The sequence below is a fragment of the Monomorium pharaonis genome, chromosome 2 (assembly GCF_013373865.1).
Source record: "Monomorium pharaonis isolate MP-MQ-018 chromosome 2, ASM1337386v2, whole genome shotgun sequence".
NCBI classification, from domain to species: domain Eukaryota; kingdom Metazoa; phylum Arthropoda; class Insecta; order Hymenoptera; family Formicidae; genus Monomorium; species Monomorium pharaonis.
In genome coordinates this window covers 11,554,590-11,570,172 of record NC_050468.1, presented here as the reverse complement: position 1 = coordinate 11,570,172, position 15,583 = coordinate 11,554,590, and the positions used below count along the sequence as shown (strand labels likewise).

The 15,583-nt window shown below is 37.1% G+C and overlaps 1 protein-coding gene across 13 annotated transcripts in view; it reads right to left on the bottom strand.

The window, feature by feature from the left end:
- Positions 1-15,583, bottom strand: part of LOC105839910 (serine proteinase stubble) — a 117,998-nt gene that overhangs the window by 33,075 nt on the left and 69,340 nt on the right. For 6 of the 13 annotated variants that reach the window (XR_004962371.1, XR_004962372.1, XM_036283449.1 and 3 more), the window contains 2 exons: positions 14,971-15,063; positions 3,347-3,494 (listed from right to left, as the gene is read on the bottom strand). The gene's annotated coding sequence lies outside the window, so the exon portion shown is untranslated. Of the gene's footprint in view, positions 1-625; positions 3,495-13,693; positions 14,531-14,970; positions 15,064-15,583 lie in introns of those variants that run through there. The other 7 variants (XR_004962373.1, XR_004962375.1, XM_036283450.1 and 4 more) reach the window with 4 other exon arrangements.

The following is a 15,583-nucleotide window of genomic DNA, read 5'->3' as shown; positions in this document are numbered from 1 at the left end:
ACGAATCTCGCGAGATCACGCCACGGTTTCGAGAGTATCTCCCGTATACGTGCGCGAACGCGTTGCGTTGCCGCGACAATCGGGGGGAAGGAGGGATTTCTCTTGGAATCCGGATTTCGAAGCGAGATAAAGAGAAAAGGAGATGCGAAGAACGAGACGAGCGGAGAAACCTAAGCTCTCGCGCGCGCGCGCCATTGAACATTGATACTCGCGGGGGGATTCTCGTATCGCGAGGTTTCTCGTATCACATGCCGCACGCGCCGCTTGCAACAAAGTGCACACAACACAACGGAAGGCTCAAGGTTACCCGCGGGTATATCGTAGCTGCTGCAGCTCACTTCTCGATACATCAGGCGCGGTATCTCCTTCCCTTACTTACACGATCGACCGACCGACCGACCGACCGACCGTTCGGACAGTCGCGTGATATAAAACGATAAGATCTGTCGAGGGAGATAATCTCTGGATTTTCGGCGAGAAACCGATAGCAGGACGCTCCCAGTTGGACGATACGAGGAACTCGTGCACACGCGTATTATCAGCACACGCACACTCTCCTCGGCGATTCCGAAACTCCACTCGCACGTCGTCGACGTGTTATCTCAGTCGGGCGAAAATTACTCACACAACCGGGCTGCAATCTCATCTCCGTTCGGCCGCGCCACACTGAAGCCGCTCTTGCGACGGAGGTTAACGAGAAGATGCATGTGTGTCTCTCCTCCCTCTCTCTCTCTCTCGTGTTATTCGAGAATCCGAAGGACGGACGGACGAAACAAACGAGCGAGCGAATGCTGATGTAACGCACGCGCACGGTTGGTGACCGACGACGGCCGGCTGCGTCGCATCTCTCTCTCTCCGGACACGGAAGACGAGCGATCGTAAAACACGATGTGACACGATGCACGTCTCGCGCGCAACTGAGCCGACCGTGTCGGCCGCTTCGTCGACGCTCGGTCGTTTCCGTAACCTGCGTGGCGGGAGGTTCGATCTCGTCGCGTCCTCGTCCCGCGGCACCGCGGGACCATGCACGCGTTTCTCGTTCTCTCTCTCTCTCTCTCTCTCTCTCTCTTGCTCCTCGGATTTCCTCGCCCCTCGCTGTCGCGTCTCTCCGGGGTTGCCGTCTCGCTCTCTCTTCGACCGTCGTCGGTTTTCGAGTTTGCGGTCGTTCTCGCTCGCGCTAACGACGGTGCTCGCGCACCGGGGGATGAATAGAGTGGCTGCTACCGCTCTTCGACGAAACGAACGGTACGTACAAGCGGGAGAGGGGGAGAGGCGAGCGCAACCGCGCCAAGAATCTTCAGTATCCTGGTAAATACGGGGAAAGGTAGTTCTGGGATTTTCAGGCTTAAACCCGAGGAAAGACTGACGGTGGAAAGACGAGGTATGCAACCAGGCAGTCCCTCACCGCGGGGTTCACCGAAGAGTAGAATAACAAACGGCGGCAGAACGTTAAAATCTATCGCCTGTTAAACTTAAAAGAGAGCGAATCGACGTTTTAAGCGGTCCGGCGAATGGAATTTGTGGGGGCGGATGGCGCGTAAATCATTATACCTGCATCCTCGCTCAAATTAACCGTATGCATATATGGAAAGAACAGATCAAAAAATAATTCTATTAAATACTATCAAAATAATTATGTAGGACACTCATGCACGACTAACAATGCTCCGAACAATGGTGACCTTGCAATTTGAGTATTTTACTGAATCCCTTAAGGTATCATGTGAAAAAGGATATCTTGCATGAGCGCATGTACAAAAGGAAAAGTTTAAACCCCTCCTAAAATTTTTATTCATACATCTTTTGTTCATTTTTAATTGTAAAATATAACTTTACTTTTAACTCTGAGTAATTTTTTGTTATCATAGGAAGTATTTTTTTGCCCCCATTATAATCATGTAAAAAATTTTTCATTAGTTATAGCTTTGATCGTGTCCGATACATAAAAAAATTTGCATGGATTATAAATCGAAAAATAAAATATGCACTTCTTATTCAATCAAATGAAGGTGACTCAATCAAGATTTTATTCACAAAACACAAAGTGCTTTCTTGTGTCTCTCACTTAATATTTCCTTCATTCAAAATTATTAAAAATTTATTTTTTATAATAAATATATATAAAAAAATGTGATTCTAGAGTTTTCCAGTTTAGGTATAAAACTTTAGAAAAAACCATGTACTTTAAATTCTTCAAAAAGTATAGTTGTTTAAATACATGAAGGTAAATAATTTTCAGTAAAGGATGTATTTACATCCTTAAAGAAAAATTAAATATTGTAAAAAAAAGTATTTTTTTATATTTTGTGCAAGAATGTCTTCAAGAGTTATCTTGCTTGTACATAATGCAATTTGGCATCTCAAGTTTGCTCCAAAGACATTTTTTTCTTAAAACATGATTTTTTTCAAGAAAAATATTTTTTAAGCAAAAACAAGTATTCAGTATTAATTTAGAATAAAAATAGAATACTTACAATAATTTTTACAAAATTCTCACTGTTTACACAAGAAAGTCACATTGATACGCACATAGATTATTGGCGTCCGACTAAGAAATGAACTCTGTTCACACTGAGAACTTCACAAAGAAAATGACGTTCTCTTAGTCGTTTTACTGCACAGAAGTCTCCCCCACTATAAATACTCTTGTAAGGAGGGGATAAAGAATGGAGTACTTAAAAATTTCGAGAACTTCCATGAATAGAAATTGATTATACACGACGGTTATTTTGATTTTGAATCTAGTAAGAATTATTGTCAGATTTAAAACTAAACATTTACATATTTTTTTTTCCCGTATGGACAATTACAATTTTGTTATTTATTATAATGTTTTAGTTTATAAGCAGTGAGAAAATAAGCCTTCCATTTTCATCGCTGTATCACCGCTGATAAAAAAACTCATAAGGTAAAACAACGCAATTAATAGTGCCACTCATAATGCGAATGAAAAAAAGAAGACGAATTAAAAAAAAGTTAATATCTCACGTGGAATAGAATTTGATCGAAGCGGCGATTTCACGTCGCGATGGAAATATCTGATTCTCTTTTAGGAGGCCGGCTACGCTTAAATTGGTGGTTAAATTAGAAATCGCCCCGGCTGCAGCGCCCTTGCGAAACGAGAGACTGCGGCGCTAATGCGGTCAACTAAAGTAAAAAGCTAACTGAAGGAGTGGTAAGTAGACACTAACACTTCCGGGCGAGCGACTCGATATCGGCGGGGGGTGGGTGGGCTTGCCTCGGCTTTAGCCCCGAATTAATTCTTCGGGGGTGGTCGAGCTTCCTCCATTACCGCCGGCGGAACGAGCGGCAGTAAAGTGTTCCGCCTTAAAAAGAATACGTGTACCTTCATCCTGACGCCTGTAACAACGCTTTTCTTCCCTTTCTCTCTCTTCCCCTCTCCTCCACCCTCGCTGTTTCTCGGCTTCGGTACGAGTTTCCTTGAGATTTTAAGGGAAGTCCGGGATTTTCTTCGGGCTCGACATTGCTCGATCCTGCATCAGAAAGTTTCATCGACCGTTGCTTTACTGTCTTAAAGCGGCAGAATAATCATCCTCTTTCTCGCACAAGGGAAAAGCATCGTAATATTTGCAAACGTTAAATGATAAAACAAAAATATTCAGACAATGCTGTAACAATTTTTTATTGTAATACAACAATACTTGCAAAGCCCGTAGGCGATCAATAATCTTGTACAATAGCATTCTGTAATATTTCTATTATATTCCTCTAGACAATTCAAAACGAACTCAACACAGCCTTCAAATAAATCAATGGTATCACATAATATTCATATATTGCAATATATATTATATTAAAAAAACTTTAGTAATAATAATAAAGTTTTAGTGAAATTTGCATTAAATTAAATAATGTAACTAAATTTTTAATGATATTTTAATTATAATAATAGTAATCGATTGATTACTAAACTGTTACTAAATATTATAGAATTTAATTAAGTTAAGAACATTTAATTGAAATTATTTCACCAAAGCTTTAGAAATATCGTTTAGATTTAAATATTATTACTAAATTTTCTAGATAAAAATTTTTTTTTCTAAAAAGACTAGTAGATGAACCGATAAGTTTATTAGACAAATAATAACATTTCGGCCTTAAATTTAGGTCTTTTTCATGTAGTATAAATTTAAAGGATTTATGAAATTCTTTTTTCAGTATATTGAGCGCCTAAGAACTGAATTTAATGATTTTTTCGTAACAAAAAATTTATCAATTGACTTCTCTGAATATCATCGCATTTTCGTAACAACGTAATGTGCAATTATACTTAAATTTCGTACGTATTTAATCTTGAACAAACAAGGGTGCGTCGCATTGTCGAGGTGGTAACAAAGCATTAATCACGCTTTCCCGTAACTGTTTTGAGGCGTTTGAGGAATGTTCTGAAATAAAGTTTTGTTAGGTCAGGTATGTCGTTTGTTGATTCAGCCTTCGATTCCTTGTTCGGGAAAGACAGGCCACCGAGATGAAGGCTAGCCGCCTGGGGCTACATGTGTACGCACAAAGGCATTTTTCAAAAGAATTCTTTGATTTGAACGGTTATACAGCCTATGGACCTCGGCCCGTGGCGCCGTAAGGAGCGAAACTAATTATACTTCGCGTTAGTGACCTTCGACAACGGCAGCTGTTTTTACAAGTATAAGCAAAACGCCCGCGAATGCGCTGAGAGTCGAAGATATTGGAATCCTGCCTTTATTTAACTTTAAACAGGAAAAAACTTTATGTCTTCAAAATATTATATACACCGTGCTTTAATTTTAAAGATACCACATATACGAATATGTGTCGTAATATTATGTTTCATCCTGAGCATTTTTCTATTATTTTCCTTTTAAACCAAGACCGAAAATTATAAGTAATCGGCAAGAAAAAATTGAGGGAAATATCCTGAGGACCCTTCCGATGGAAAGATAACGTCAAAATATAGCACTAGAAGAGTCTGTCGCGTCAAGTCTTCAATTTATTACCTCGTATTATCCGATGTCGTATTGAATATTCGATGCACGAGTGATCTCGGTGGATGAAGAAAGAGAGCACCGACGGCGGATGTTCAGCGGGCGAAGAGATCGATACGAGCCAGCAGCAAAGCACGATGCCCGCGAGTTCCATATAATCGCGGGGGAGAGGAAAAAAAAAAGAGAGAATGAGCGATAGCAGTCGCGCTGCTCGCGCAGCGCGCAAACCGAGATAAAAGCGTTTACGGGGAAGTAACGGGGATGGTTTCATTGGCTGGGGCGTGGTGGGCATCATCGTGACAATGCGTACGAAGGTCAAGGTTAACGTAGAACTCCCATATGCCGACATGGTTAATGTCACGTTCCGTATTAGTCGCTCCTTTAGATTTGCAGCGAGAGAAACGGAAGTCTTCTGAAGGCCTTTACCATTAACAAGTTTTTGTCTCAGTCTCTGTAACCACGACTTTTCCGGAATTTAAAATTAAATACTTATTTACGATACACGTTGGCACGTAGCTATTTATTTTTGTATTCGACTTTATTCTCCCTTTATATATTTATAATTGAATAATTTTAAACGTTGGTGTTAAAAAAAAATATGTTTATATTTCGTCAGAGTTAGTTGTATTTAATGTGTTACATATTTGTAGTGCATTGTAGGCTGAATAATTACGTGTTCAGTTGATTTTACGATGACACATGTTGGAGGATTGCGATAGATACCGAACTGATTGTTACCGTAAATGAAGTAAACGCAATAAAAGATCGAGCATAATACAAATCAGAGAACAAGGCACGTTTATGGCAAGCAGCACGGACAACGGGGATGATTCACCTCCGATAGAGGGTTTGCGATTATTACGAGGGTCAAGGTTAAAGAGACAGATCCACGTATTAGCTCAATCCGCACGTGTACGGCTTTCTCTTTTTCTTTCTTCTGTGGTATAAGTAGGATTTTGCATAAAAATCTGCATGCATCGGATTTACACGAATTTACAGTTAATAAATTTTAATGAATTTTACATATTACAATTCCGTATAAATGTATTTCTAAAAGACAGCTGTTGTAATTTGAATTTTGGCAACGACTTCGAATACGAATAATAGGTTTCCTTTGCGTTAAGAGCTTACAAAATAAAATGCAGAGTAGAATCCTCCTTTACTTATATTTTAAAGAGAAAATCTTATTATAAGCACTATGTATACTCTTTGTAAGAATTCCTAGGGCTGCACTTAGGGGACTTTGCCTATGTTCTTCTTTGACCATTTCTTTCTTTCGTTAATGGACATTCAATGGAAATATACAGCGTTATGCAAGAATGTTACTGGTTTCAATATCAATGAAAATGTGTTTGTGTGTGTGTGTGTGTGTGTGTGTGTGTGTGTGTGTGTGTGTGTGTGTGTATCTGAATGATATTGTTTTCACGTAACACTATAGCATCAAATAATCGTCAATAATATCACACAGTGTTTTGTGTATATGACACACACACACACGCGCGCGCGCGCGCGCGCGCGCGCGCACACACACACACACACACACACACACACACACACACACACACACACACACACGCACGCACGCACGCACGCACACACACACACACACACACACACACACCACACAACACACATTACATATGTACGTATATTATTGTAATTAAAGATTTAAAGATTTTAATGTACGATTGATATAATGCACAAAAAAGAATGTAATATAACATTTTAATTTTTAATATTGCAAATAAAATCCCGAGTATATTTTGTAATAAAAAATTTATAATACTGTTAAAATAAATTAAAATATGTATAGTACGTACACTGAAAAGAAGAGTTTAAATAGTAGTAAGTTTTGGTTAAATAATTTCAATTAAATGTAAATAAATTATATTAATGCAAATATTTGATTATATTAACTGAACATTTAAATTGAAACTATTTTACGAAAATTTGATAACGATCATCTACACTGAAAAGAATTATTTACTAAAATTAAAAGAATGTTATTTTAAAAAATCAGAATGTCTTTTAAACTGTTTCAAATAATGTTTAAAATATTCAAATAAGGATATTTAGTTTAACTGTAAAATATTATTAAATAAATATACGTAGTATAATATAGATACTGTATTATCCCTCAAAACACACTTTATTCAATTTTTATTTCTCAATTTTGATGCTTATTTTTAAAATATTTAGTATTATTTCCTAAAAACATGGTTAACAAAGCTTATAATATTGCGCTATTTTATTCTATTGTAAGTTGTTTTTAATTACAAAAAATAAACTTCACCACGTTCATCTGTTCACAATGCATACTGCTCACTTGATCTCATATACAAAATAAATATTTGGTTGCTTGAATAAAAGAATTTTTTATTTAAATCAAAAATATAATTCTGTTACAGCAAATAAATTATTTATGCTCATAATTTATTTAAATCTTGCTTATTTTTGAAACAAATAAATTTTTATTCGATTACAATTTTTATATTAAAAAAAATTTGTTTTCTGTACAAAAATTATTAATTTTTATACGTTATAACATTTCAAATCAGAGATTTCTTAAAATTAAAAAACCAAAATTTAAAAAAGTTATTTTATATGCATATAAAAAATATATTTATTTCTTTGAATGTATCAATATTTTGTTAAATTTAATATAGTAAAAAGATATACAAGAAGATACTTGTTTTATTTTAACAAATATTTTTTTTAGTATTGATAATATTACTAACTTTTTTTCGTTGCAGAGTTCGATCATCAATGACTTTTCTGTCACGTTAATTGAATAGAGATAGAATTAGTCACTTTTTTAAATCTAAGATACTGAATACAAGTCATCGAATGATTCACGGGAATGATTTCACACGTGGTGAGATAAATTATTATAAAATGACCAATAAAACTGGCTGTTGTTTTTTGCACTTTAACGATAAGTTAAAGTCGGTAAAAATTTGCCGTTGCGAGAGCAGATTCAATCTTACTAACCGCAATCAAAGATTCCCGGTGGTCCCAACGGGAATTTGAATTTTGTGGTAAATAGCTCGCAGATTTGGTCCCGCGATACTTGCGGTGATGTCGCCACGCACTGATTGCCATAAGAACCGCGGAGAATAATAGCGATTTCCCAGGTCGACGCGGAATTCCTTAATGAGTCTCTCCTAGGCCGAAGGACGAGGTTGCAAGTCATAACGACGAGGAAGAAAGAAAGTAAAACTAAAGAGGATAGTCGATAATAGAAATTAGGACCGCTGTAAAGCTGGAGAATTACGTCTTTTAATCATCGATTCAATTATCTTACCCGTTACGTAACATATAATAACAGTTCATAATGAGCTGCTATTTAAGAAATTCTGATAATTTACTGAAATTAACGTGATTACTACAGAGAAAGGTATTATAAATGCATATTATTATAATGAAAGCAGAATTTCATGAAAAATACTTTACAATGCTTTATGCTAATATTTTTCTTTTTTCTCTGAAAAATATTGCCAGAGATATTATTTGTGTACATATGTTTCCTGCACAAATGATTGAAAAAGATGCGTTTGTTTATAAGCGTGATTGTCATGAGATGCACGAGAGTATTTAGATACCGTGATGGTAAATTGATACGCTCGTATCGCATACATAGTCCGCACAGGTGCGAATACATCGTCGTGATGAGGGTGTAACACCCTCCTCGAAAGCCCTTGGTTAGGCCTGCGCCGTTCGGTGAATTGAAATTATTGGGCCACCGCACATTATCGTCTGTTATCGGAGCATCGTCATTTGCGAGTTTGTCCTTTCAACATTTGAGTTTTCCTCGATGCTTTTTTTTATCTGGTTCAGTTTCGAGATCGCATCTCTATGCAATTGATCATTGTACCGTTAATTTTATTATTGTTCGATATTAAAGTTGAATTCTGTTGACGTATAAATCGTTGATTTATTAGCAATTTATCACGCGTGTGCCATATTTTATAACTTTTTTTTTAAAAGTTTTTATCAATAAAATTTTGTTAGGTGTAAAAATTTGGTACGCTGATATATCGCTGAATTTCACCGATGAAATTCAGTAAGTAAATTATTATCGAGCTCGTTCGCTATTTACCGCAACGGCACTCAGCTTTATCTCGATCTAGTTCACGTATATATATTTATCGAGATGAACGAGGCGTTACTTATCGCGCAGCTGAAAGTGGTCATTAGATAAGACTCGAAATGCGTATACTGATGGAATATTACCGTTTATATGGATCGTACCTCTTTTTTTTTTAACGCGTTGCGTTTTTCCATTTTCTTTCAATTTCTACAGACCGCGATTTATTTTATCCTTATTGCGCCGTGTATCCATATTATTTTTCTGTACATCTTATTAGTAGATATTATAGATACGTGCTTATTACGTAGCTAAAAGTGGGCCTGACTAATAAGTATTAATTAATGAAAAGCGCCTTTTTCCTCCATCTTTCTTTCGAAGATAAAAAAGGCGAAAAATACGGAGATATCATCAAACATGCGCAACCGCTTCGAATGCATGGATAAGCCTCGAAGAGTCCTCTTGTTTTGGAGCTTCCACTCTTACGTCCTCCTTTTGCTTCTGTCTGCCCGCGATTTCTCCGCAATTCTCACCGCTTCTCGACGTCGCACCGCGGGAGTTTTTTTTCTCTTTATCGCGAATTATGTTAATTACCGGGACCCGGGAAAGGCGAGTGGTTTTGGCGTGATGCAGGTTGTTGTCGACGTAGGCAAAAGAAGAATAATCGGGGCGTTAATTTGTCTCGGTGCGAGAGAGCAAGAGAAAAGGTAACCGACAACGACGACGACGACGACGACGACAACAACCTCCGGTAGGTGGAAACGAGTCACTGTTGAACGGAAAAGTAGGAGGAATCGATTTATCCGGAAGAGAGTCCTAGAGCTCTTGATGGTCCTTTGTCGTTCTATTGGTTCCGCGGGGTACAAATTGGGAATGGTGAATCTTACCGATAAGTCGTCGGGCAACCCGGCGATTTGCATGGAATATTGCGCAGTTTATTTCGACCTGTCTTCGACAGTGCATTTGGCGTTGAATCTAGCGATCCGTAAGAAAATTTCGTTCAATTTTTATTTACGCGATGCATAGCGAATATTAATGCAAACGAAGAATTAATATGCGGCATAAAATCTCGTTTGGCACCATATTTCAATCCGTATTAGCGATTTCCGGATTATATAATACCATCACTTTTGATTGAATTAAAATTTACTCGATAAATAATTTTACCGCTATCAACAATTTTAGAATGATTAAATGCTCCGTCGTCGAAAAATACTTCAGTGTCACAATTACCCTAATTGAGTTCTTATTAATTCTCGACGAGCAACGGCATTTTGCCGCGGCGAGAGCCGAAAAAACGGGCGGAATCGTATTAAGGTACAACGGCAGGAAAAGGATAACGATCATTTCGCGAGCTGAAATTACGGAGTTGACCGAAAAACCCATAAAGGTGGCTGTGCCCCCGGTAACGTGCCGAAAACGGCTAACGACGTCTGCCTGCGACAATGGGCAAGAACTTGCCGCGGTAATCTTCAATTCCATTAAATCTCGGCGCGGTGGACGACACGCGGGGACGACGTGTAGACGACCAGGTGTTCACCTTTCGCCGATTTACGAAAGCGCGCGCGCGCGTACACGCATTCCTCCACCTGGACCGGTTTCGGGGCGCTTTTTTCTAGCGGTTCTCTTCCGTCGACGGGGGGAAAAAAAAAGGGGACAAGGGTGTCGCGGGCCCGTGGGCTTTCTCTTCTCGGATTCACTTAGATGCGTAGCGATGCGGACACGCTTCCAGGATGCGTACCCGGTCTTTTCTCTTGGAACGAAGAAAGAAGAAGAAGAAGAAGCGATAGGGATTTTCCTCCTTTCTTACCCGACGTGCATACACGCCCGTAACAGCGTTGTAGCTTTTTTTGCTACATGCTCTTGGCAGACGAGAAGAACCTGGCCAGGAAGGCTGGCGCTCTTCGGCGCTTTTCTGTTTTTTTTTTCTTCTATTCTAGTTTTTATCTTCAAGCCGGATACTTTTTTTTATTGTAGAAGTGGAGTCTACCGGATCCGTACGGAATAAATCTCACCTACGATTTTCGTTACTTCCCGGCTATTCGGTTAATTTGCGTTCAGATTAAAATCCTGCAGACCTTAGTTACAAGAGAGATAATTGAAGGGAAGATTGAGCACAAAGATGCATAACTATTAAGAGATATTCCGTAAGAAGTATAACAGCGGAGAGGTATTTGAAGCTTCGCGTCTGATATTTGACTTTCTCAGTTGACTTTAAGTAAACTTTACTTTAAGAAATTCCCTTTAAGGCTTGGTTACATGGAAATGTATAATTTAAAAAGATTCAAGAAAGTTATTACGCGACACAACAACGTTCCAGAGAACTTTTTGCAAAGGAAACATTTAATCTATATTGGCTAAAAACTTACGGTTAAGAAGAATGTACGATGAGCATTGGAATAACCTGTATAGAAACTTTTAGCTGAGTTCAGCGCTTTCAAGATATTCGTTTGCCAATTCAAGTTCTCTCTCATTTTGAGAAGAAAAGAAGGAGAAACGATTCAAACCAGGTGCGAAAGCTAAAAGTTTCGGAGGAGGACGCGTGGGGATAGACGAAACTTTTTGAAGCTTCGTATATCTGCATATGTGGAAGCGGTTTGCTCGGAAAGGGTCAAAGGTGACAGGGGTCCGGTGCGAAATGCTAATAAGCAGTCTATTGTATTCGAATGCGATATTATGTCGCGGCCGTATTCTTTCTTCCTGTGGACGCACGAAAAGATCCTTAATGTGGAGTAGCGATTTCTTCTTTTAAAATGAACCGAGGTGGTTCCTTCTAAGTCTTTCTCTGTCTTGCAAGACTTATTTGAAATTATAATCCGCCCGGAAGTGTTTTATAAATGGATGGGAAACGACGAGCTTGTCTTCCTGCGCGTACTTAATATTAATCTTTTTTATTAATTCTAGGCAGGTATCTTGTAATAATCGTCAGAAAGAAAAAAAATTCGGAGAAAGAATATAATCGAACTATAAATCGCAATCGTGAATTTTTTATGGTCTAGCTTTGTAAAATAATCGGAATAAACAAATAAGGCTGTAAAAGTTTTTATGCAGCTACAAAAATCGAATTCATAAATTTTCCAAATAATACTATCGAAAATTAAAAATTCTGTAATACAAACATTATTACAAACATAACTCGTAAAATTTTTGTAGATTAAAAACATTTAAAAATTTTAAATTATTTTCGTAGAAATAAAAAACACTTTAATTATTTACTTTTAAATAATTTTTTGTTATTTTAAAACGCAGCGTTTTCAAATGTAAAGTGGCGGTAATCTTGCCCCTCGTCACATTTATTTATTTATTCATTCATCCAACATTTTAGGTTAACGCTTTAGAAAAGTTTACGGAATATTTCCTGCGCATACTTCAACTTCGTGTAGTGTGTTGTTTTAAAAGTTTCAAAATGGGAAACGCGTTTGTCGTGTGAGCGAAACGAATTCTTTGCCTCTTTTGTGCGCACGGTTACTAACGAATTATAAAACTGTCGAACTACAAATTCCAATTGTATCATTCGTTTCACAGCTAGTCGTTTTGTAAAGACTATTGATTTTCCACTGACGGGGCAACGTCGCAAAAATGGTTTGCACACAAGAAAAAAAAAAGACAGTTTTCAAACAGGGATAATTCAAGATTAAGTATGAATAATAGCCACCGTTAATTGGTGACGTTCAATTACAGAAATATGTATCATACAGTGACGTTGCCTCATCCGCGTGCATGCATTTCTATAGCAAAATTTAATTACATCAAAAATAAATATTTATACGTTTTGTTTGCGGGGTGATAAAACATGACGCTGTACGCTAAACCACAATTTTAATTGGCTCACTTTGCTTGCGCTGCTTTTTTCTTCGCTTCATCGCATGGATTTATCCTGTTTACTTGGGAGATATAAAGAGTAAAAGCACCACAAGAATTACAATGCCGATTTCTTCATATCCCCATAATCCCGGATATTACAGCGTAAACATGCAACACTGCTGGAGAGAACTTTTGTATATAGAATCATATAGATCCATTTTAATGAACGAAAATCTTTTCAGAAAAATTTTATCTCGAAATGAAGAAAAAGGTTAAATAAAATCAATATTAGATAAAAGATATTTCTTCTCAAATACACTGAGAAAAAAATGTGTAATGTTTGTTACTAGAATTGCATAGTAAAATAATTGTATGTTTATAGTGGATGTTTATAGTAATTTTTTACGGTACAACTTATATTAAAATCTATATTTCTATTTTGGTTACCATATCTTATGGAGTTCCTCAGACCCAGCACAAGTGGCACAAGGGTTCAAGTAAAAAAAAAAACTCAAATAACCATTTTGTTGCCCCTTTTTTGTTATATATAATCTAAAGTTAATAATAGGGAATATAAGAAAAAATTTGTCTATAAAGTACTACCTTTATTACTAATAATAATTTGTTTTTAATTGAAAATAAACATTCTTCACTGTTATACTCTTAGATAATTAAATGCAATAATTTGAAATTCATATTATATCACTAGTACACATTTACCACACTTACGTGCTGTACTGCTTCGATTATTGTGAACTTTTTTTATCCTATTAATTATTTCACTCAAACGAGCAAATGTATCGTTTCAAAAATTTAACTTTACTTTTCTGGATAGCTAAGATATATTGTTGTAAAGTTTCACTAACATCTGTTTATTACTTCTACTTTAATACGGCGGTAAAAACCCAAAAATCATGAAAATTCTTATAAAAGTCCATGTAAATAAAATACTTAATATCTAAGTAACTAGCTAGTTCAGCTTTCTGAAATTTCAATAGTCAATTTATACTACTAATTTAAACTTCTCTACGAAGTTTCATAAAAATCTGTTCATTTTGATTTAGCAGCGGAACTCTCTTAAGTTGTATAAATCAATATTATAATTGTGAGAACTTTAATATAGTTTAAACAAACTATAATTTATACTAAATAACTATAAAAATATAGCTGGGTTAAAAATGATTATAAATGAGTGATATTATGATGACTGTAACTATTTTTTTCTTTCAGTGTATAAGAGATTGAAAAATAAAGTTGTATAAAAATTTATCTAAATTAGTCTTCAACGTATGTGTGATTAGAGTAAAATTTATTTCGCCTTAAAAGTTTTTTAAAGTATTCCGAATTTGATCTTCTTGCCACGTTCATACAGTTACGTGTAATAAACAGTTTGCGTCTGCCTCGTTCGATCAGCACTCAGCTTAACCGAACTCTTGCAGGCCGCGCGAGCGGATTAGGCGGTACGACCCGGACGATTTCTATTACAAATGTAAATGCACTACTGCGACCAGACGTTTCACTCCCACGTCGGCTTGACCCTATCTTTGTTCATCGAGTCGCCAGTGAACCTCGCTCTTCCTCGTGCGCATTATCGCTCGCACGATATATGCAGTTGTCGGCCATTGCCGATCGGATCGACGTGGCCAGGTCGCGCCAGCTACTTTTGGGAATTAATGCAATTAATGCGCCGACTTACCGCCCGGATATTAGCTCGATCCAGGATCGAGTGCGCCCGGTCCGAGTATGTAAATTAGCCACGGGACACGTGAAACATCGTGTGAACATTGGGACCCCCGTTGACCCGAAAGTTATGATCCGCACGGTCAAATAAATATGAAACCCAAAACGCGACTGACTTATATCCATTTCCACCAAGTAGAATAAGATTAAGAGATTAATTTTAATCTCGGTTTAAATTATTATTTATTATTTTCTAATTTTTGAAAGAATAAAAAGATAATGAGTAAATTAAACCGAGATTAAGGTTAATCTACATTGAAAGTAGAAATGGACATTAATAAAATCTTCGCAAATTGTAGCGTTGGCGCGGTATATAATTTCGTTAATTAATTTTTATGCAGAGATAAATTGTTTACATACCAGCAAGCAATTTCCCTCTTGATAACTGATTCCACATTTCTTCGATTAGGTTATTTCATTTTCTGGGAATATTACTGGAAACAGGACACGTCACTGGAATAAGAAATAATAAAATTAGAAAAGGCCAAGAATATAGAATATATACAGCGAGATTATATTTTGTAATTGAAAGTTTTTCTAGTATAAAAATTATGATTTTTCGTCTACATAAAATTAAGCTACAAATACAAAGGACACAATAAGAATCGATTGTTGCGAAAAATCTAGGTCGGCGTAAAATCCCTTTAAACTAAAAACTGTGTCAAGCTGTTACATCACTTTTTATTTATACCGTTCGTAGCCCGCGACGGCGGCATCCTCATTGGAAATGCAATTAACAATACCGCGCCGTAAGCAATACTGTTAAAGGTACTAATACTAGTGGCGCAAAGAAGTGCTTCGCTACGAAAAGACTTAGCTGGTGTTCTACCGGCGTGGCACTTAAGAATAATACGGCCTCGCCGTAGTCCGCGCGCCGGCGCGTGCAGGAAAACGCGAAACTACTTACGTAAGAGAACGACTTAATTAAAATTGATAAACAGCCGGCAATACCACCAGGGCAGGCAACTTCGTT